The sequence below is a fragment of the Chiloscyllium punctatum genome, chromosome 17, assembly GCF_047496795.1.
Source record: "Chiloscyllium punctatum isolate Juve2018m chromosome 17, sChiPun1.3, whole genome shotgun sequence".
Classification (NCBI taxonomy): Eukaryota; Metazoa; Chordata; class Chondrichthyes; order Orectolobiformes; family Hemiscylliidae; genus Chiloscyllium; species Chiloscyllium punctatum.
In genome coordinates, this window is record NC_092755.1 from 2,313,909 (window position 1) to 2,337,392 (window position 23,484).

Sequence of the window (23,484 nt, forward strand, 5' to 3'; positions counted from 1 at the left end):
CCTCTCCCCCTCTCTCACCCTCCCCACCCTCCCTCACCTCTCTCGCACTCTCCCTCCCGTTCGACCTCCCCTCTCTCTCCCGCTCTTTCGCCCTCCCCTCTCTTTCCCTCCCCCTCACACGCGCTCCCTCTCTCTCCTATCCCCTCTCTCAACCTGTCCTTTCCTCTCGCACTCCCCTTCCCTCCCCTATCTCACCCTCTCCCTCCCTCCTCCCCTCTCTCACCCTCCCCCTCTCACTCCCCTCTCTCTCGTCCTCCCCCTCTCTGACACTCCCCTCTCTCGCCCCCTCCCTCCCTCTCTCCCTCCCCTCCCTCCCTCCCCTCTCTCGCCCTCCCCTCTCTCTCGCCCTCCCCTCTCTCTCGCCCTCCCCTCCCTCCCCCCTCGGTCTCCTCTCTCTCGCTATCTCCTCTCTCGCCCGTACCTCTCCGTCTTACTGTCTCTCACCCTCCTTTCTCTTGTCATCCTCCTCTCTCGCACTCCCCTCTCTCGCCCACCGCTCACTCCCTCCCCTGTCTCATCCTCCCCTCTCTCAACCTCGCCCCTCTCTCACCCTCCCCATACTCCATCCCCTCTCTCGTCCCCTCCCTCCCTCGCACTCTCCCCTCTCTCGCCCTTCCCCACTCTCGCCCTCCCCCTTTCTTGCGCTCCCCTTTTCTCCCATCCCCTCTCTCGCCCTCTTGCGCCCTCTTGATCTTCCCTGCCACTCCCTCTCTGTCTTTCCCTCCCCTCCATCCCTCCCCTCTCTCGCCCTCCAGTATCTCACCCTAACTCTCCCTTGCCCCCTCTCTCTTTCCCCCCGCTCCTTCACTCTATCTCCGCCTTCTCACTCTTGACCCCCCTCAATCAGTGTCTCTCTCTCTCTCTCTCTCTCTTCCCCCCCCCACCTCCCTCTGTTTCTATCTGACTGAATGTTTCTCCCTCCCTCACTTTCTCTCAGACACACTCTGTTTCCCTGGTTCTTCCCTCTTCCTCTGACCCAGAGACTTCGGGATGGGGGGGGGGGGGGGGTTGGTTGATCTTGAGGCTGCCTGTGGTGGAGGGTGGGAGATGTGGGAGGTAGGAGGAGGGGAAAATGGGGTATTGATGGAACTGCTCAGGGAGGCAGAGACGACAGGACAGAGAGAATGAGGGTTGGGGAAAGGCAAGAGTGTAGGTAGGTGGAGAAATCGGAGTTCGGGGGTGTATGAGAGAGGGGGAACGTGGGAGGGTGAAGAGGAGGGTGATGAGAGAGAGGGAGAGAATTGAGTAGAAAGTGGGGGGAAGATGAAATGGCGAGTTCAGGTTGGAGTGGAGGGGACAGAGGGAGTTCAACCCAGCTCCTGAGTTCAGGGTGCAGTGCCCTCCCCTTCCTTGACGACCAAGACTTGGAGCTGAGTCTGTCTCTCTCCAGCTCAGCTTCTCCCACACAAAGACACACAACAACATCGGTCACTCTGCTGCTCGGCACGCTTTAATGAACATTTTTATTGTTTACAAATGGAAGTGATCTCCATCGCTGAAACTGACCTGAAATGAGAAAATCCCGAATGGATTGATTAATGAGGGAATTTGATGGATGGATGAATTTGGGTGAAGGGATATTTCAGCACATTCTTCAGCTGCTGCCTGAACTTAGTTTGGGTTACGGCATAAATCGCGGTGTTTGTGCAGCAACTGAGGAGCTGCAGCATGAAGCCCAATTCCCGCACAAAATCATGGAGATACAGAGGGGTAACCACAATATACCAAATCCGGTACCATATAGAATACAGCATTAACGTTGACCATAATAGGATGAAATTGGCCGAGATCACAAACAGTAAAATTATGGATTTTTTTCGATTTCTCATTTCTGTGTCAGACTGAGTGTCCCCATTGGTGTGAGCGCGGAGTCTCCTGCGGGCTCTGCTGGTCACTAAAATGTGTCTGACGGTGAGAACATTGAGCAGCAGAATCAGGAAAAATGGGACACACGGCGTTAGAATGTGGTGGAGGGACTCGATTGTGACCGAGATACTGGAGGATAGAAGAGCGATTGTTGCCTCACAAAACCGGGGGGCGTTCATCAGCAAATACCGAGCCGTGAGCATAAAATACCAAAAAATGTTCTTTAAGCAGCTCAGCACAGTCACTGCTCCCAGAACCACAGCCGCCGTTTTCTCACTGCAATATTTACTTTTCAGCTTCTGGCAACAAATGGCCACAAACCGATCAAAGGTGAAAGTGACGGTGAACCAGACAGAGCAGTCAGTGGCTGCATAAAGCAGGACGGCGTGGATATTACACACGGGGACGGAGTCAATTAGGAAATAAAACTGTTGCCGATAAATAATGGGAATGTGTCTCATGATCAGGTCGAGGATAATGACCAGGAGATCCGCCGCTGCCATGGCCCCCAGGTAACGTCTGACACATGGAGACAATCCACAATCTTTATAAAGAAGGACGTAGATGGTCACTACGTTAACTGTGAGGAAGGAAAACAAACCCATTATCCATCAGCCTGGAGGCAAAGGAACCCGTTTGATTGGGGACCCAGTGAGATTTTCAAATGTGCCCCTGTATTCAGGAATTTATTAAAATAACTGGAGCTGGAATAACAATTGGGAAGGTCTGAATTACTGACAAAAATGGAACATAAACCACAACAAACCCTCCCTCCCCAAACACGCAGAGACACATCCATAAGGACAGATGGTTTGTAGAACATTCCCACACACTCGATCACTCGACAGCAGGCACAGGTCACTTCTTCCCAGTTCCTAATATCGAGGGTGGAAACGTTGCTGTCCTGAAGGATTCTCTCCCAGTTTCCTGAAGACAAATGGAGTTTGGGAATTTCTGTATATTGGTCTAAATTGTGGTCGATCCTGTGTCGTGGAGAAATGTAAACGCAGGGAAAACGTATTCCCCCCTTTAACTTCCTGAGGGGCCTTCGGAACAGTGTATCCTTCTCCCTGGAACGGGATCTCTTCCCTTAGGATCTTATCGTTTGTTCAATTCACTGACGCCCCGCCGTTCACAAACAATGTCAAGGGTCAGTACGTTCCGGGGAATGTCAGTTATAGAATGTTGGGGAGAGAACATTCCAGGGAATGTCGGTTATAGAATGTTGTGGACAGAACGTTCCGGGGAATTTCAGTTATAGAATATTGAGGATGGAACAGTCTGGGGAATGTCCGTTATAGAATGTTGGGGTCAGAACGTTCCGGGGAATGTCAGTTACAGAAAATCGGGGACGGAGCATTCCGGGAAATGTCAGTTGTAGAATGTTGGGGACAGAACGTTCCGGGGAATGTCAGGTATAGAATGTCGGGGACAGAACGTTCCGGGGAACTCCTTGACCTGTCCATCAACTTTCCCCCATACCCACCCCACCACCATGATGTACTGTGCCTGGGAACACTGTAAAGTTAATGGGGTGAGAGACGGAGGGTCAAATCACAATAATGGGAACTAAGGGCATTGCCAGATTAGCTGAAATGGTTAGTTATACCACATTCTCAATCCACCTCACAGACCCAGCCCAGAAACCATATACCCAGAGGACATGTCTGTTCACCGTGGAACACTGTGTAGACCAGGCCAGTGTACTGCTCAGTACAACCCAGCAATCGGTCCAGATTCATCCATTGCACTGGTCAATGGTCAATGCAGCAATCTGGCCAGAGTGGAACACTGCATCAATCAGTTCAGGGCATTGATCTATAAACACGGATTAGATACCTGTACAACACCAGAAGCTGTGGGCGGCACGGTGGCACAGTGGCTAGCACTGCTGCCTCACAGCGCCAGAAACCCGGGTTCAATCGCGCCTCAGGCGACTGAGTGTGTGGAGTTTGGACGTTCTCCCCGTGTCTGCGTGGGTTTCCTCCGGATGCTCCGGTTTCCTCCCACAGTCCAAAGATGTGCGGGTCAGGTGAATTGGCCATGCTATATTTCCCGTAGTGTTAGGTAAGGGGTAAATGTCGTTGTATGGGTGGTTGCCCTTCGGCGGGTCGGTGTAGACTTGTTGGGCCGAAGGGTCTGTTTCCACACTGTAAGTAATCTAATCTGTGCAGATCACAGCAGTGCATTGATCTATAAAGCCGGACTAGATATCTGTCCAGCACAGGGAGCTGTGCAGACTACAGCAGGTCATTAATGTGTGAACCTGAAACAAATATCCATCCAGCATGGGGAGCTGCACATACCACATCAGTGCAGTATCTATAAACCTCAACAAGAATGACTGTGCAGTGATCACCTCTGAATTAATTTGAAAACCTGGAGCTTTTACCCTCCCAGCATGTAGGACTGTGTACACCACCCCACTGCAGTGACCTGCAACCCAGGAGCATTTACCCTCCCAGCATGTAGGACTGTGTACACCACCACAGTGCATTGATCTGTAAACCTGGAGCAGTTACCTTCCCAGCATGTAGGACTGTGTACCCCACCCCAGTGCATTGATCTGTTAACCAGGAACACTTACACTCCCAGAATGTCGGACTGTATACCCCACCACCGTGCATTGATCTGCAAACCAGGCGCAGTTACCCTTCCTGTATGCAGGACTGTGTACCCCATCCCAGTGCATTGCTCAGTAACACTGTGTTAGATCCCTGCCCAGTGTGCAAGTGACAGGATGTACAGCTCCCACCCATTTACAGCTCCATGTCTCCATTGTTGCCCTGACAAGGGGGTTCTGTGGGTGTGAACATCACTGCCAGAGATAGATGGCGGGGGAATCAGTTTAAATATCACCAGATGGGAGGGGTTTGGGAAATAGACAGAGAGAGGAAGACTGAGAGACAGTATCATGGAAGGATGTGTTCCCAGGTTTCAGAATGCTGAAATGTAGACACTTCGATAACATCCTGGAACTTGAGCCAGTCTTCCCAGGAAAGATGGGAAAAAGGGATGTTGGTGTGAGGTGAAATGATGGAGAGTTTTGGATGAGCATTTGTTCTACAGCTTTGTAAATGGAGTCCTTCATGGCTGGAGGTACACACCATCACCCAGATGCCCCTGGATATTCCGTGATCCTTGACACTGATGTCATCTTTAAAAGCCCAATGGGCACACGATTGAGCTTTCTGAGCTTGGAGCTGCCCTGCATAGTTTACCGCTAGAATGTCAGATAAGGGACAATTACACCACGGTTTGTCAACAGGGGCACGGAGGCCATGGTTGATTGGCGCACGTACAGAGGGGGACCATTTTCTTCCCAGAGGGGGCGACACCATCAGAACCTCCGAGCATGGTCTGAGCTCACCACCCAGCTCAGTGCAGTATCTGCAGCCTGAAGAAATGTCCAGCAATACAGGACAAGCATCAATAACCTTCCCCGCTCTGTCAGGATCAGAGTCACCGTATTCTCATTGCTCCCTCACACTCACTGTATATCTGTTATAGTACCGACCCCGAACAAGGCTCATGGTCCACCACTCTCACTGCCGCATGCTGCACCTTCTCTCTCTGTCTCTGTCACTCTGTCTCTCTCTCTCTCTCTCTCTCGCTCTCTCCCATCCTCCCTCCACTTCACCCCCACGCTAATAACACTGCATGGATACAACACTGTGGACTGACTCCCTCCGGACCCCTCACCATGAACCCCTCCCCATCTACACTAACACTCACAGCATGACCACCCACTCCCACCCTCACTCACTCCCTCGCTTTGTCCTATTCCAGGAGAAACAGCCTGGAATAGGACAGGAAGTGCCTATCCGGGTGGTGGAGTGCCTGATATCCGTGCCCTCATCCCCTCCCGCCGCCATGTGAGGAGGACCCTGGTAGGAGCTGGAGAGGACCAGGATGCCTCGTGTGGAGATTCTGAAACATTCACGTCCCACCGACCGAGGAAGGAGCAATGTTCAGTGAAGGGCAATTCTCACTTTAAACCCACTGGCAGCTCCGTTTCCACCCGGCACAACTTAGAAGCCGTGACCCTGATGCCATCTCCATTTTGTGTCGAGCTGGTACACATGGACTCCCCACTGTCTCAGTGGGCCGGAGGGTGGGCTCACAACACATCGTCACCAACACCTCCCAGGAAAGGAGCACGGAGACTCCCTCCTACACCTCCCCCTGTAAACCGCTCATATACAGAAACTGATAGTAACTGCTCTCCTCACCTGTCCTGATATCTTCAACAATCTGTGCTCATATACACGCAGCGCTCTCTGCTCCTGTACCCCCTTTATAACGGTACAGCCTGTTTTAAACTGTCTTTCATTGTCTTTCCTACCAATGTGCATCACCTCAAACTGTTCTGCATTGACCCCCATCTGCCATAAAGCTGAACACTACATCAACGTATGATTGTCCTGATAGAGTTCCGCACTGTCTTCTATAGACTTTACAATTCTTCCAGATTTGGTCATATCTATAAAACATTGAGATTGTCATAGCGTCACAGTCCCCATGAAACAACTGAAATCCTGCCCCACTCACAAGTGTGAGCCAGTGAAATACTGCTATATTCCCAATACTGCTATGTTTAATTTAAATTACCAATGAGCTTCATGCTGTGTCCTCACCATCCCCATGTGTGTATCTGTGTATCTCTGTTTGGGACAGGTCTGGCAATCTTAAAGTGATGCAATGCCACCCTCTGCTGGCCTCCACACGCCATTGCACAGGCATTGGCAGAGGGTGAAAACCAACAGGGATTCATTCAGAGATGGGGAGTGAGAGGGCTGCTGCTCACAGCACCATCCAAACTGATGACTTATCCATGGACTGATTTAAATGTCCTTTAAAAGTTGTAGCTGTCCCTGCTTTCATCACTTCCTCCGGAAGTTCATTCCACACACAAGCCAGCATCTGTCTAAAATAATTACTTCTCATGACTTTTCGAAATCTTTTTCCTCGCATCTTAAAATATCACTTAGTTTTGAATCCCCAATTCTAGGGAAAATGCATCAGCCCTTCAGCTTATCTGTACCCCTCATGATTTTAAAACCTCTGTAAAGTTACCCCTTAATCTCATCCACTCCAGTGAGAAAATCCCAGCATCCCCAGCCTCTCCTGATAGCTCACTCCCTCCATTCCCAACAACATCCAGGTTAATCTGTTCTCAACCCTCTCCAGCTTTATAATATCAACATCAGTAATATCAAAGTGAATAGTCAAAGTGTTTTCTAAGGGTAGGGGACACCAAAACTAGAGGACATCGGCTTAAGGTGAGAGGGGAAACATTTAAACCTGACCTGAGGGGCAGCTGTTTCACACAGAGGGTGGTGAGGCTATGGAATGAGCGGCGAGGATGACCAGACTGGACACAGTATTCCAGAAGAGGTCTCACCAATGGCCTGTACAACCTCAACATGACGTCCCAATTCCGATACTCAAAGGTATGACCGATGAAGACAAACGTGTTAAACACCTTCTTAACCACACTATCTGTATGAGATGCAAATTTTAAAGAATTATACCTGACGGCCTAGGTCTCTGTCCTACAACACTGACAAAGGCCCTGCTATTAATTGTATAGGTCCTGCTCCTGTTTGATTTGCCAAATCAAATACCTCGCATTAATCCAAACTAAACTCCATCTGCCACCCGTCAGCCCAGTGTGTGATATGACTGCCACCTCACCCTTACCCTTCAATTTTAAAATGCCCATCCCTCTCCATGATTCCTGCACACTCCAGTCTTGATTTTCACAAAGACCCTGAGCTTGGTTTGCCTTGTGTGGTTAGGGCAAGGAGGGATAGATTGCATTCACAGTCAGTGGGGAGGAGAGGCTGGACAGTAATCACCGGCTAGGAAGAGGGGAGTCGCACGCTAGAGTTGGGTAAGAGTGATCGGTGTTTTGTGACCAGAAATTAAGCTCTTCTTTTGTCTCTGGTGTCCAGTAAAAAAATCCATTTGAGACCCTTCTTTGGGCAGAGTGTGGCTGCCGGATTTCTTTCCCGAATATTGCAGGCTACAGATAATAGCGATTAAAGATGTACATAGTTAATTTGGATAGCACAGCACATACACTCAACATCCTACAGTTGAGACAAATATCTTGCATTTGTTTAACAATACAAAGTGTTTTGTGTTGTTAAGTAATTGTAACCTGATTTTAATAAATCCACACCGAGCTGAAAGTGGGGACTAAAATATGACCCAAAATCTGGGTATGGTAGTGTAGTGGGTAGTGTCCCTGCCTCTGTGCCAGAACTCAGGATTTGATTCCAATTCCTGAACTTGTGTGGTAGTGCTCTTAGCTCAGGAATAGAAGGCCTGGAGTCAAGTCCTGCCAGTTGCAGAGGTATGTCACAGCATGTCAGAACAGGCTGATGAGCAAACACACAGGAGAATACTGTTACAGCTTTATGGGTATTGCTGAGTGATGCTCGTATCCCTACCTCCGGGCACAAAGGTCTGGTTGTAAATCCCACAGAGGTGTCTCATGATACATCTGAACAAATGATTAAAATGGACTTAGAATTGTGACTTGATGGAGAAGGAAGAGGTGTCAGTATGGAACTTCAGAATTTAGGCCCGGGATGACTGAAAGTACAGTTATTCGTGTTGATTGAAGTCACATTTCGTAGCAGTAAAGGTTTGTAAAATCAGAATGGTCACGAGTAGGATGAGTAGTCAGGGTTTTTCCCCAGGTTGGGGGCGTCCAAAACTAGAGGGCATTGTTTGAAAGTGAGAGGGGAAATGTTCTGATGAGGCCTAAAGGGCACCTTTTCACACAGAGGGTGGTGTGCGTATGGAATGAGCTGCCAGAGGAAGTGATGGAGGCTGGTACAACTACAGCATGTAAAAGGCATCTGGGTACTGACAGACCTGCCGAGCTTTTCCAGCTATTTCTGTATTTGTTACAAAATGCATGCATTTTTAACACAGGTATTCTGAATACATTAAATATTTTATTTTTTATGATGCAGGGCCATGTAAACATATTTCAAATCAGCCGAGACCATTTTCTGGTAAAGGTCTGGCTCTGTGTATGACAGTAGCAATGATGTACATACACGGAACAGAGAATGTGATGGAGACATAGTTTGACAATGTACAAGGGACCTCACATGGTCCAGTTTGGGAGAGGATGATATTATTGTGTGATTCAACTCAGAGAGGGAGAAAATGTAATCTGCCTGAGAAGGAACGGCCTATTGCACTCTCTCTCCTTCATTGTTCCTCATCACAGCAATGTGTGCGAGCTAAAACAAACTCTACAGTCATCGTTACCATTCTTATTTTTATAGAACCCCTGCAGTGTTGAAACAGGCCCTTCGGCCCAACAAGTCCATACCAACCTTCCCAACCCAATCCCCTATATTTACCCCTGACTAATGCAGCTAACCTAGAAATCCCTGAACACTACAGACAATTTAGCACGAACAATCTACCGAACCTACACAGTTTGTGGTAGGAAACTGGATCACCCATTAGAAGCTCACACAGAAAAGTGGAGAACGTGCAAACTCCACAGAGACAGTCACCCAAGGCTGGAATTGAACCCAAGTCCCTGGTGCTGTGAGGCAGCAGTGCTAACCACCGTGCTACCCTTTGGTTGCTCCCTGACCAGAATTCATTGGAGTCTACTCACTGCCTAAAGCAAAGGGAATTCAGCCAAATCCAATTCTCCCAGGATGAAATCCCATTGCTAGCAGCTGTGTGAGTATAATATCTTCAGAAGCAGAATAACGTTTTGGACAATCTCAATTTTTACTTTTGTCAAGAGTTCCAATAATATCTGGACAAAGTTGTGTCAAGTTAAAATTGCAGAAACTTTTTAATCTGTGTGTGTGTATGCATGTGTTTGTGTGTGTTTGTGTGTGTGCATTTGTGTGTGTGTGTGCGTTTGCGTGTGTGTATGTGTGTGCGCGTTTGTTTGTATGTTTGTGTGTGTATGTGTATGTGTGCGCGTTTGTATTGTGTGTGTGTGTGTGTGTTTAGAAAGGGAAATATTAGACCATAAGACGTAAGAGTGGAAGTAAGGCCATCCGGCCCATCGAGTCCACTCTGCCATTTAATCATGGCTGATTGGCATTTCAACTCCACTTACCTGCATTCTCCCCGTCGCCCTTAATTCCTTGTGACATCAAGAATTTATCAATCTCTGCCTTGAAGTCATTTAGCGTCCCGGCCTCCACTGTACTATGCAGCAATAAATTCCACAGGCCCACCACTTTCTGGCTGAAGAAATGTCTCTGCATTTCTGTTCTGAATTGACCCCCTCTAATTCTAAGGCTGTGCCCACGGGTCCTAGTCTCCTCGCCTAACGGAAACAATTTCTTAGCGTCCATCCTTTCCAAGCCATTGATTATTTATTTGCAATATCTAAACAGTTTGTCATTCATCTTTCCACCATAGTTTGAGTAACATTGCTGTGGCTCATGAACGTGTTGTTTTAGCAGATTAAAGAAACTAGCCTGACTTGTTGCTAAAACTGACCCTGACCCAATCTGAGAGCGATATCGTCGGCCATATCACCGACATGGTTACATTTAATATTTGTAATGAGCAGTGGAGTAGTGGGACTAGAAAAGGAAACAGTGACCCCAAAAAGCCATGGAACTATAGACGGGTGAGCCTGATGTCAGTGGTGGGAAAGTTGTTGGAGGGGATTCTGAGGGATAGCATTTACATACATTTGGGAAGGCAAGGGCTGATCGGAGAGGACAATTAGCTTTCTGCTTGGGAAATCATGTCTCATTAATTTGGTTGAGATTTTTGAAGAGGTGAGAAAGACGATTGATGAAGACAGTACGGTAGACATTGTCTATATGGACTTCAGCAAGGTTTTCATTTAAAGAACAAAGAGGAAAACAATTTACAGCCCAGGAATAGGCCCTTAGCCCTCCAAGCCTGATCCGATCCAAATGTGCTGTCTAAATCTGTCAGTCATTTCCTAAGCAAGTGTATCTTTCTGCTCCCCACCTACTCATGCATCTATCCAGATGCATCTTAAATGAATCTGCAACGCCTGCCTCTACCACCTGTGCTGGCAACACGTTCCAAATGCCCACCACCCTCTGTGTGAAGTACTTACTGCGTGTATCCCCCTTAAACATTACACCTCTTACCTTGAAAGCACGAACTCTCGTTACTGAATCCTTCAACCTGGGAAAAAGCTTGTCTCTATCCACCCTGTCTATAGCCTTCTCCTTTTTTCTAGAGAAAATAAAGCTATCCTACTCAGCGCCTCTTCATAGCTAGTATTTCATTCTGATTGGTAGGCAGATGAGTAAGTTTTAGTCACATGAGACATAGAGGAAGCTGGTCACAATTGGCTTGAAGGAAGAGGGATATTTTTCAGACTGGAGGCTTGTGAGCAGCAGTGTGCTGTAAGAATCAGTACTGAGTTCACTGCATTTCATCATTTATGTAAAGGATTTAGATGTGAATATGGGGGCCATTGTTACTAAGTTTACAGATGACATCAGAAAGGTGGTGTAGTAGATAATCTCAGTGTTCAACGAGACCACAATTAGATGGGACAAAGAGGCAAGAAGTAACAGATGAAGTTTCATTTAGATAAATACCAGGTTTTGCATTTTGTGAACGCAAACCAGGGCAGGAATTATACACTTGATTGTAAGGTCCTGGGGCGGGTTGTGAAACAAAGGGACATGGGGCTGCAGGTGCATAGTTCCTTGGAAGTGGAGTCGCAGGTCGGCAGAGTGGTATAGAACACATTTGGCACATTTGCCTTAATCAGTCGGAGCATTGAGTATTGGGCTGTGGTGGCATGTTGCATCTGCACAGGATGTTGGTGAGACCTCTTTAACAATACTGCGTACAACTTGGTTGTCTGCAAAAATGACTGACACACAGATGTTACAGGACTGGAAGTTTGAGCTTTAAGGAGAGGTTGATTAGGTTGAGGTGCTTTTTCCTGGAGTGTCAGAGGCTGAAGGGTGACATTATAGAGATTTATAAAACCAGCAGGGGCATGGATATTCTGAACAGCCACGTTCTGCTCCCCAGGGTAGGGGAGTCCAGAACAAGAGGACATAGATTGAAGGGGAGAAGGCGAATGATTTAGAAGGGACCTGAAGGTAAATGTTACACACAGAGAGTGGTGTGTGTACAGCAAGTGCTGTCCGAGGAAGTGCTGAAGGTGGTTACAATCGCACATTTAAAAAGTATCTGTAAGAGGAGGGATATTGGCCAAATACTGACAAATGGGACTGGATCAGATTTGATTTCTGATCGGAGTGAACAGATTGGACTAACGGGTCTGTTTCCATTCTGCATGACTCTCTGATTCTATAAGAAGGATGATGAATAATTCTGAAAGGACCTTTCAAGTGGGAATTCTCTTCACTGGAAGTTTATCGTGCCTCTATGTTCATATTGATTGAAAGCTGCATTAGGTAAATATTTGACAGAGAAGTGAGTCATGGATAGTGGGATGGAGACAGGAAAGTGGGGCTGAGACACCAACCTGATCAGCCACAATCTTAGTGCCTGGTGGAGAAGGCTCAAGGTGTCTAATGACCCACTCCTGCTCCACCGCCCCATATTTCTGTGTTCCATTCAGCCGCTCAAACGTGCTAGACAGGAACAGTTGGAGGCCAATTAATCCTATAACCTGGTGTACAGAAACAGAGGATACCACTCAGCCTCTCAAGACTGTCACACACGCTTTGAAGTGATTTGTGAAATGAAATTGGAAACTCCAGGCACAGGTATGAAAGAGGTCCCTCATCTCTCTTCAAAGAGCTTCCCCTCTCTGCAACTTGTGCTTCATTTGTTGGTCATGTTATAGACCCAGATTCACTGTGAATATAGCCCCCATACCTCACCCAGTGTTGGCTTACAAAATCATCTGTTCTACCTGACTGCAATATTCAGTAATTGCACATTCATGAAAATAACACTCACTAACTCTACAATAACAGAATGTGAGAACATCAGAAACAGGTACAGGTCGTTCACTCCCCAAGCCTGTCTTGCCCTTCACTAAGATCATGGCTAATCTGTTCTTGGTCTCAAATCGTCTTTCAAACCCAATTCTTCATAGCCTCACCTCTCTGTCAGATCAATATCCATCTACCTCCTCTTCAAATACTTTCAGTCATCCTGCTCCCCAATACTCTTGAAAAGAAAAGTCCTGACATTCAATCCCACCTGTTTGAAGAAAACACTTGCTGCTCCTATATCTTGGCTTATTGATATGAACAAAAGAGGTTGAGACAAGGGTTCAGGTAAAAATGACTGGCCCCGATATCAAGGCAGTGGTTGCCTTCTGTTGACATCAAGGAGCTTAACAAAACTGGACTTAATGGGAATCAGAGTAAACTGTCCAATGTTTGGAGTCAAACATGGCACAAAGGAAGATGTTCATCATCTCAGTCCTGGGTCACCTCTGTGGGAGGTCCTCAGGGTAGCTTCCTCTTCACAAGTAACTTCAGCTGCTTCATCAATCTCTCCCCGTCCCCAACCTCCCCACCATAAGATCAGAAGTGGGGATGGTCACCGAAGATTCCACTATGTTCAGAACATTTTGTTTCCCCCTCAGCTCCTGAACTGGTCTGTGTCCATGAGAAGCAAGATCCAGACTCCATTGAGACTTGTGCTGTTAAAGTGTCAGTAACATTCATGTAACAGCACTGCCTGACACTGCACATTTCCACTGTGAAATAGAGTTCATTCAGCACCTAACGCTAGTTTCACAGGAATGTGAGGAATCCATTCAGCCCATTGACACTATTGGAGAAGAACAGGGACAGCCCATTCAGTGCCTCCAGCATATTTCTCAGGAAGAGAAGGAGTCCCGTGTAATGGGGCACACCAGAGCCCCTCCAAAATTTTGGAAGGCAGTAGCCTAGACTCGAATATTTTCTTATTTTAAAGGGAATGTAAATTGTCTGTTCCAGATGCAATGTGACTGGTCAAACTACTCGGTGTGAAGCTAAACACTATATAAACACGAAAGATAAAATGAAACCAAAGAAAGAGGAAATTAGAATAACTTAATTATATTGCACAAGTTAACAGAATAATAGATCGTGGAGCTATTACTAATGAACTGTTCTGATATACGAAAATCCCATAAATACAGCCCTTGGCAAAACTGAATATTCAGTCACAGATACCACAAACTCAAATATCCTAATCTGTGAGAGCTGGCCACATCCATTCAGGCTGCATTAAAATAAACCCAAGGCCTCCCTCGCTGTTTACTCAGTGGTCTTAATTAACCAGCTTGGTAATGATCACTCAATCTCTCTCTTAAAAGAAACCAGGACAAAATAACCTCTTAAAGCTGCAGCATCATCACACTTGTCAGTACATCGACCTATCAAACAGGAACCGGGGTAACCAGTCAGGCCCTTGACCCTGTCCAATTGGACAAGGAAGAAGTCATTCAGTCCGCTGAGTCAATGACACAGAAACAGAACGAGGTCATTCAGCCCCTTGAGTTACTTCCACATGAACAATAGGAGGCCATTAAGCCAGTTAAGCCACTTATCCAGGAAGAGTAGGAGGCCATTTCCACCTCAATGCACTTACATGGGGGCAGAATAGGGTAATTGATGCTGATCCTGATGAATGGCTTATGCCTAAAAAGTCAACTCTCCTGCTGTGCTTTTCCAGCAAACCACTGTCTACTCTGATCTCCAGCATGGGCAGTCCTCACTGTCTCCTAATTGATGCTCTAACATGATGAACAATTGGAGCAGAGGCTGCACAGACAGATTGCTCCACGTTGTACCTCGTGGCGCCATCACTCATGAGACACACGTGGGATTTGAACGTAGTTTACTCATGGTGAGGAGGGAAAGCCATATGTCTTGTGTGAAGTCTCAAGAAGGCATGTTCCATCTCCGACTTGACAGCCTGGTGTTCCCTCTGTAGGGCGGAAGCTGGTGGGAATGGCTACCTGTTTCAGATGGAAGATATTTTTGCTGCTGTTGGGGATTGTGAGCAACCTGACATTCAGTACGGGTTCACACGCCGACTGCACTATAACATGGGGAGAGTTAATTTAGTCATATAAACTATTGGGAAAGTCACGTTAGACTGATGAATGGACTGTCTAAGTTCAAATTATGATGATATTATTCATGTTGATCTTGTCTAATACACGTCCTGTTCAGTGTGTCCTGTATGCCTTACTCTGTCCAAGTCGACTTCTACCCTATGATCTGCCTGGCCATGCTTACTATGATCTGCCTCCACTGCTCATAAATAAAGTGTTTCCTTGTACTGAAGTACATGTGTCAATAAATCAAACCAATCAATCCTGGGTAAAGTATGGAATTTCTCACCCTATCAAGGTCTCTTTTGCAAATAAGTGATCGCTGCCACTCCTTGTGTTCCGGCGTCACCATTTCTTCATCTCTCACAGCTCTACAGTTTAAACACATTGCTTCTTTACTCTATCCGCATGTTACCATCACCAGTGTCTGTGGTAAGGAGATCATTCCATACAAAGGAGATCAACTCTGTAGAGAGTACCCCAAATGCTCTCTCAGCATGGTTCTAAAACTGCAGGAAGATGGCTTTACTTATGTACTCGAATCATCATAAAATGAAGGACAGCATGCCTTTGACTGCACCCATTACTTACACAGGGGTTGATTCGGAGCAGTCAGAATAGATTTGTGAGTGGGAGATCATGCTTCTCAAATTTGTTAGAGTTTTTTGATGAAGTGACCAGGAAGGTTGATGAGGACAGAGTGGTCGACATAGTCTCTATGGATTTCAGTAAGGCCTTTGACAAGGTCCCACACGGCAGGCTGCTCTGGAAGGTTCCATCACGTGGAATGCTGGGGGAACTGGCAAATTGGATACACAGTTGGTTTGATGATAGAAAGCAGAGGGTTTAGTGGAAGGATGCTTGTCAGACTGGAGGCTGTGTCCATTGCTGTTTGTTATCTATTAATTGGTTGAGACTGTACAAGTTATGATTAGTAAGCTTGCAGATGACACTAAAGTAGTGGGAGCATGGTCAGTGAGGAAGTTTATCAGAAATTGCAGCAGAACCTTAATCAGGTGGGGAAGTCGGCCGAGAAATGGCAAATGGAATTTTATATTGATGCGTGATGTCTTACATTTTGGGAACTCAAATCAAGATAGGAGTTTCATGGTGCATGGGAGGATCTTCAAGGGTGTAGTGGGCAGAGAGACCTTGGAGTTCAGGTGCACGGTTCTCTGAGAGTGGAGTCACAGGTAGACAGGGCAGTGAAGAAGGCTTTTGGCATATTGGCCTTCATCAGGTCGGACATTGAGTATAGAAATTGGTAATTGATGTTGCAGATCCACAGGACTTTGGTAAGGCCGCAATTGGAGTATTGTGTTCAGTTTTGTCACCTTGTAATAGGAAGGATGTTATTAAATTAGAAAGAGTGCAGAAGAAATTTTCAAGGACGTTGACAGGACCCAATAGTCTGAATTATAGGGAGAGTTTGGACAAGCTAGGACCTTTTCTTTAGCATGTAGGAGACTGAGGGAGTCCTTATAGAACTGAATAAGATCACGATGGTAGGGTAAATGCTCTCAGTCTTTTTCCAAGGTTTAGAGAATCGAGGACGAGAGAGGATCAGTTTAAGGTTAAAGGGGACCGAATAAAAGGGAACCTGAGGGGCCACTTCTTTACACAGAGGGCTGGTACGTGGATGAGTTGCCAGCAGATCTGGTTGAGGGGGTTACATTAACAACATTTCAAAAGCATTTGGATAAATATATGGATCGGAAAGGACTGGAAGGATATGGGCCAACTGCAGGGAAATGGGGTTAACGTGGATGGACATTTACAAGGTGAAGTCTAACCCCTCTGTTAATTAAACCCAAACACCCAGAAAAGCTCGCCTCACCTTGTAATCTGTTAAAATATGAGCAACACAGATCTTCTTCATTCCACAATTTAAACAAAAATTAACAAGTTAGTTTCTTAACTTTAATAGTGAACACTAGAGGGGCTTCATAGTTACAAGCCCCTCTTTTCTTAGCTAATTGCTATTTGACTCCTACTCTGTCAAAATCTGCTGTTCCAACAACTCACATATTAAACATTGCAATCTCAAGACCATACCTTCTCTATCTTCCCCGCTGTGTTCACTCTTCCAGCTGCTGATCTCCCTGGCTCATTTTCTTTTACTACAAGTAGGTTTGACATGAACATGTATCTTTGATAGAGAGTGTTTGAGATGGCCAGTTAGCACTCCTGCTCTACAGCAGTTCCTCTGCTGTTGTATGGCACTGGCTCTCCCTCTAGTGTTCAAATGCTGTGTTTATATACTTCCAACGATACAATAATTTTCACATTTGATTGCTTTCCAGGTACCCAAACAATAATATTCAAATTCCGTTGGCTTCTGGTATCCTGAACGTTATTTAAACTCTTTGGTTGTATTTGAATTGTTGTCAAAACAGCAACCAAAACTCAGGTATCATTTCCCAGCTAATTGTGACATATGGAACAATCTGACATTTAGCTGGCATCTGTGCTGTACTTTTTATTCAACAAAACCCGATCTGTCTTAAAGTGACCTGACATGCTTTCGGCTTCATAACACCTCCCCCCTTCGGAAAACAAAGAACCACAGAATGAAAAGATGGCTTTGTTTCTTTTCCTCTAATTCTTCATCACATTATTATGAAATACAAAAGTATAAATCTCAGTTATATCATTCACATTAATTTTGCACACATATAAAACACTGGGATAAGTCAAATCGTATCAACACCTGTTCCTTTAAATCCGCGTTAACACATCTGCTATCACATTTTAGGACCCACAGCATGCACATTGTGTGAGTTTAAAGTCGGTGTGATAAGACTCCAATGAAATACTCTCATATTCTGGTCTTTAAATATTCCAAAAAACGCGAGAGGTTTGTCGTTATCCACAACCATCTCCGACAATTTGTTTGTCACTTAAACATTAAAATATTGTCAGGCCAATGCGAATCATAATCATTCTTTTTCAGTAATGGAGATGTTGTATTTTTTTCTAGTGGATATTGAGTTTTTTCGACAAGTAGCCAATTGGCCATTCAATCCCATCATTATCTTTCTGTATCAATACATCTCCGACCCCTATATCTCGAGGGTTTCAGAATATTTGGTATAGCTAAAACTGGTGCGGTGATTAATCCTGCTTTAAAATTCTCAAATGCCTCCTGGCATTGTACTGCCCACCACAATTCTGTGATCTTTTTTACTAAGTCCATCAGTGGTGCCAATACGCTGCTGAAGTTTGGAACAAACTTCCGATAGAATCCACTCAGTTCTAAAAATTGAAGCACCTTTCTTCGAGGATGGTCGTGGAAATTCCTCAAAGTCCATCGTCTTTGTGTTCCATGGGGTAAACCTTCCATGTCCAATGTAATGTACCAAGAACGTCACCTCTGCCTTCGTGAATTCTGTTTTCTTTAAGTTTATTACCAAGTTTGCTTCTTGTAATCGTTCAACATGCTCTGCCAACTGTAATATGTGAGCTTTCAATCACTTGCTAAAGGTCACTACATCGTACAGATAAACTACACAATTTGTTCATCTGACCATAACTCTGATCCTGAGTCACTAAACCTGGCTTTGAAGGGAATTCCTATCACTGGTGGCAATACTAATACGTCATCCCCACAGGAAATCGTCAAAATTTCAGAGTTTGTATCTGCCACGTGCTTCATTCTATGCTGAGCCCTTCAGGTGCTGTTTCGCTAACTCACCGACTACATCTAATCTCTCCCTCACCTCACATACATAATCCGATTGTGAGATCTCTGACTTCGGTCCTGTCAATGTATATTCAATTAATTCCAAAGGACCTCTCACTTCATGTACAAATATTAACTCAAAGTAAGATAACAGAGTAGATTTATTTGGGGCAAATAATTTTTGTTTTATGGCAAACAATTTAATGATACACCTTCATTCCAATCATTCAGGAATCCTGACAGTACGCTGTGAACATGGTCTTCAGCGTCTGATGTTAACTTTCCAAGTGTCCCTGGGATTCAGGATGGGACGCCCTTGATTTGAAGTGCTGTATACCTAAGCTATCCATGATTTCCTTAAACAGCTGAGCGGTAAAATGAGACCCTTGGTCTGACTGAATCTCTCTGCGGAGCTCACAGTGAGTAAAGAAAGCTGCCAACCCATTCATCTCCCTTTTTACCTTAACACTCCATAATAGAAATGCCTCTGGAAATCTGGTAGGCACATCTATTATGGCTAGCAAATGTTGGTTTCCACTTTTATTTTAGATAGGGGAGCTACACAACTAATCATAACTCACGTGAAATGTTCTTCGAATGCAGGAATTGGTATCAAAGGTGCTGGTTTTATTACTGCTTGTGACTTACCTACCATTTAGAATATTTGACATGTGTAACAAATAATAACCACATTCGTGTGCATTCCAGGCCACTAGAAATGCCTCTGTACCTTAACCTGATTCTTCTGTACACCTTGGTGACCCTCTGCCGTTAGTTTATGTGCATCCCGTAACACTGTACGCTATCTCTAAAACAATCAGGTGCACTTCGGCCCATTTCCCTTCTGCTCTAACCTATCGGGGTCTCCATTTTAATTTTAGCATTCTATCTTTAAGTTAATAACGTTCGACGATATATTTCGATTCCTGTTCTGTGTGTGTGCATGTGTATGTGTGTGTTTATATATATATCTGTTGTAAGTCCATTCGCCTTTCAGGACTAAACACACCTGCCTGATCCTCTGCGTGTTCAGGTTTTTCCTGCACCGTGACATCAAACAGCGTGTCAGTTAACTGTACATCAAGTCCTTTGGCTTTTTCTTTCGGTTTTCCTTCCTGCTCTAACTTATAACTTTGGAATCTTGTTACTACACAGTCTGGAAGAAATCCTGGGTATTTTTCTTTTAACTCCCCAATTCTCTAGTTTTCCTTTTGCCTTCTCCAACACAAGGGGTGCCACTCCCACCTTGGATCCTGCTAAATCGTTCCCGAGAACAAACTGTATTCCTGGAAATGACACTCACTGTCACTGTTACTTCCCCAACCTTGATTTGGCATTCCAACCTGATGTTACACAAGGGAACACTTAATTTCTAACCCCATAGCCAACCAGGCAGCATCCGAGGGGCAGAAGAGGTGACGTTTCAGGCATAAATCCTTCATCAGGAAAGTGGGAGGTGGGGTAAGGGGGCGAAGAAATAAATAGGAGGGTGGGGGTGGAGCTGGGTGGGAGATAGCTTGGAAGGCGATAGGTAGATGCAGGTGGGGTGTGATGGTGATAGGTCGGAGAGGAGGGTGTTGTGGATATGTGGGAGGACAACTAGAACCCTCAAACTAGAACCATCATCAACGTTAACTTCACCAATTCCAAATCTCCCCTCCCCGAACCTCTCCCAGACTGAACCATTCAACCTAGCCCTCTTGAACTGCCCTAACTGGCCATCTTCCTTCCCAGCTACTGACTCCACCCTCCCCTCTGACATATCACTGTCACTCCCACCTACATCTTCTTATCGCCTTCCCAGTGACCCTCCCATCAGCCCAGCTACTAGCCTCGTATTTATCTTTCAGCCCCATTGTCCCCCCACCACATTCCTGACGATGGGTTTCTGCCTGATATTCGATTGTCCTGCTGTTCGGATGCTGCCTGATCTGTTGTGCTTTTCCGGCGTCTCACTTCCCACTATTAGAGACTGAGCAGATCCCATATCTCACAAAATTATAACTTCTTGTCCTTCTCCCTCCGTTCTTTCTGAGTAAACTTTATCTACAGAGGCGAATTCTTTCAGAGGTCGGGTACTAACTCCATACCCAGACCCTGCCTCGCCTGTGCACACTCCTGCAGCTCCTCGGCTCGACTTGGGGTCTCCTTTACCAGTTTCACTAATGCCACTGGGCTGAGCCTCTTCTGCCACATCTTTCCCCAAAGTGCCTTCATTCAACGACCATGACTGTGTGTTCCAGCTTACTGCAGTGAAACCACCTTTTTCCAGTGCCCACCTTAAACCATCGGCACTGGAATTTTATGTGTTCCACACCTTTATAGTGAGAACACCTGAGGCCTTTCAGCTCCCTTCAACCCTTTTGGGCTTCTGTTTTTCACTTGTGGTAAACTATTGTGCGCTACTGTTCGCTTTGTAATGTGTGATCTTTCCTTCTCCCAATTTCTATCCCTCACAGGATGAAAATTCTCCCGGAAACTAAATTTCATTTCATGTACCAATGCATATTTACCTGCCATTTCTGCCGTGCTTCTCGCTTCTTGAACTTTCTGTTCATGCACATGAATTCTTACCATCTCTGGAAGTGAGTCTATAAACACGTCCAGCAGAATAATCTCCCTTCGAGCCTCACAGGTCTTATCTATTTTTAAGTCCAGCACCCATCTATAAAAATGACAGTAGTTAATTCTTTCTAACTTAACATAAGTCTGACCTGGTTCCGTCTCTGTTTTTATGAACCTCTGTCTGTAAGCTTCTGGTACCAATTCATAGCCAATCAAAATAGCCAATTTGACATCTGCATAATCTCTTGACACCTCATCTGACAGCGCTGCACATGCCTCACCAGCTGTGCCCATCAGCTTATTCTGAACTAGCATTTCGCACAAGTTCATTGGACACACCATCTGCCGAGTCATTTTTTTCAAATGAAATAAAAAAGGTTTTGTCATTTTTCTCACCGAAAAATGGCAAGGTAGTAACATAGTAGTATACATCCCGATGTTCTCCCTTCATCTCCATCCTGTTAATTTAACTTTCTTGTCTAATTCCCAACTTCTGAATTTCAAATTCTCCCTCTCTTTCTTTTTCCTCTCCTCTTTTTTCTCTCTGTTCCCGTCTCTTCTTTTATTTTCTAACTTCAGTTGCCATATTTGCAATTCAAGTTTTATTCTAACTCGAATGTTTCTTTGATACATTAAAGTGCTTGACAAACTCCATTAAAATTTCAGCTTTCCTTTTGTCCCTGGTTAAACCCAATTCCAACCTATTTGCTAATTCTAAAAAATGTCCTGCTTCTGTCTTTCTAAACTTTCTTGGCAAAATTGGGAACCTCTTTAGTAATGTTAAAAACCATTTCCCTCACTTTTAATTTAAATCACCACCAGTAAACAAAATTAAACAGATTTTCCGACCGGTTTTATTTGAAGATCTAGGTCACTAGTTGCAACGTGTTGGAATTTGCTGGGAGATTTTGTACCCGAAATCTGTTCAAATCTGTCCAAGTCCCTTACGGCAGGGCCCCAAACTGTGAAGACATCTGTGTCGAGCACTTCTGTTAATTAAAACCACAAACCCAAAAAAACTCAACTCACCTCGTAATCTGTTAATACATGAGTGACAAAGAACTCCCAAATTCCACTAATAAAAGAAAAATAACAGTTTGTATGTATGCAAGTTAGCTCGCTGTGCTTGAAGGTTTGTTTTCTGACGATTCGACACTATGACTAGGTAACATCATCAGTGAGAGTCTGCTGAAGTGCTGGTGGTATGTCGCGCCTCTATAGGTCTTGGTTTCTTAAGAGGGGTGATGTCATTTCGAGTTCTTTTGTTTTACAAGAGAAGGTAGATAGGATCTAAATTGATGCGTTTATTGATGGACTTCTGGTCAGAATGCCATTCCTCTAAGAACGTCTTTGCGTGTCTTCGCATGTGTGTGCATTGTCCCAATCAAAGTGGTGCCCTTCTTTGTCTGTATGTATGGAACATAGTGATAATGGGTCATTTCTTTTGGTGGCCAGCTGGTGTTCATGTATCCTGGTAACATGACAACAGGACCATTTCAATGGCGGAAAAAGTATTTTATATACACTGTTTAATTAATATGTGTGTGCAGACATGTGACATTTTTCATATGTGCACAACACATTCTAAATGAACAACGGAGACACAGTTAACAAAAAGTGCTGCATATGCTGGATAAAATTTATAAAACATTAAAACATCATTTGATTCTCATCTAAAGTGATATGTTTCCCCTTCTCTCAACGTTCCCTCCTTTTCTAGAATTCTCTACTCCAATCTCTCCTTCTTATCAGGATGTGTGTTATAAATTCTTGCTTCTGGTGTCCCAACTTATTTCAGTTAATCCCCTTTCTACCAGAATTAAATATATTGGCCTGTTGGGTTCTTTTCAAAGCTAGTGTCTGTCATAATATTGGAGATAAAAATTCTGGCATCAAAGCCAGCATTTGAACACATTACTCTGTTGTCCATGCACTATACAAAGGACCACAGATCACAGGAATTGCCAAAACATTGAGGGATGTACATTTAAATCTTTCAATGATCTAGTTTTCTCATTTTTCACATTTCCTCATCTATGTTGTCTCGCTCTTTCTCTCTTTGTATCTAGTTAAGAAATTTACCAATTATTCTTTGCGTCCCTTCTCCCAAAGCTCCTTCTTCCGGTTTATATCTATTGCTCTCTTCCAGATGTACTGTGATTATAATTGATCAATGTAACTGCAAAGACATTCGGGAGGAGCAGGCCAGAGTTAATTGGAAGGGGAGCTGAGCAGGGCAGACCATGGAGCAGCAAAAGCAGAAATTTCTGGGGATATTTCGGAGGATATCAGAAATTCTCCCAAAGGAGATGAAACATACTCATGGCAGGAC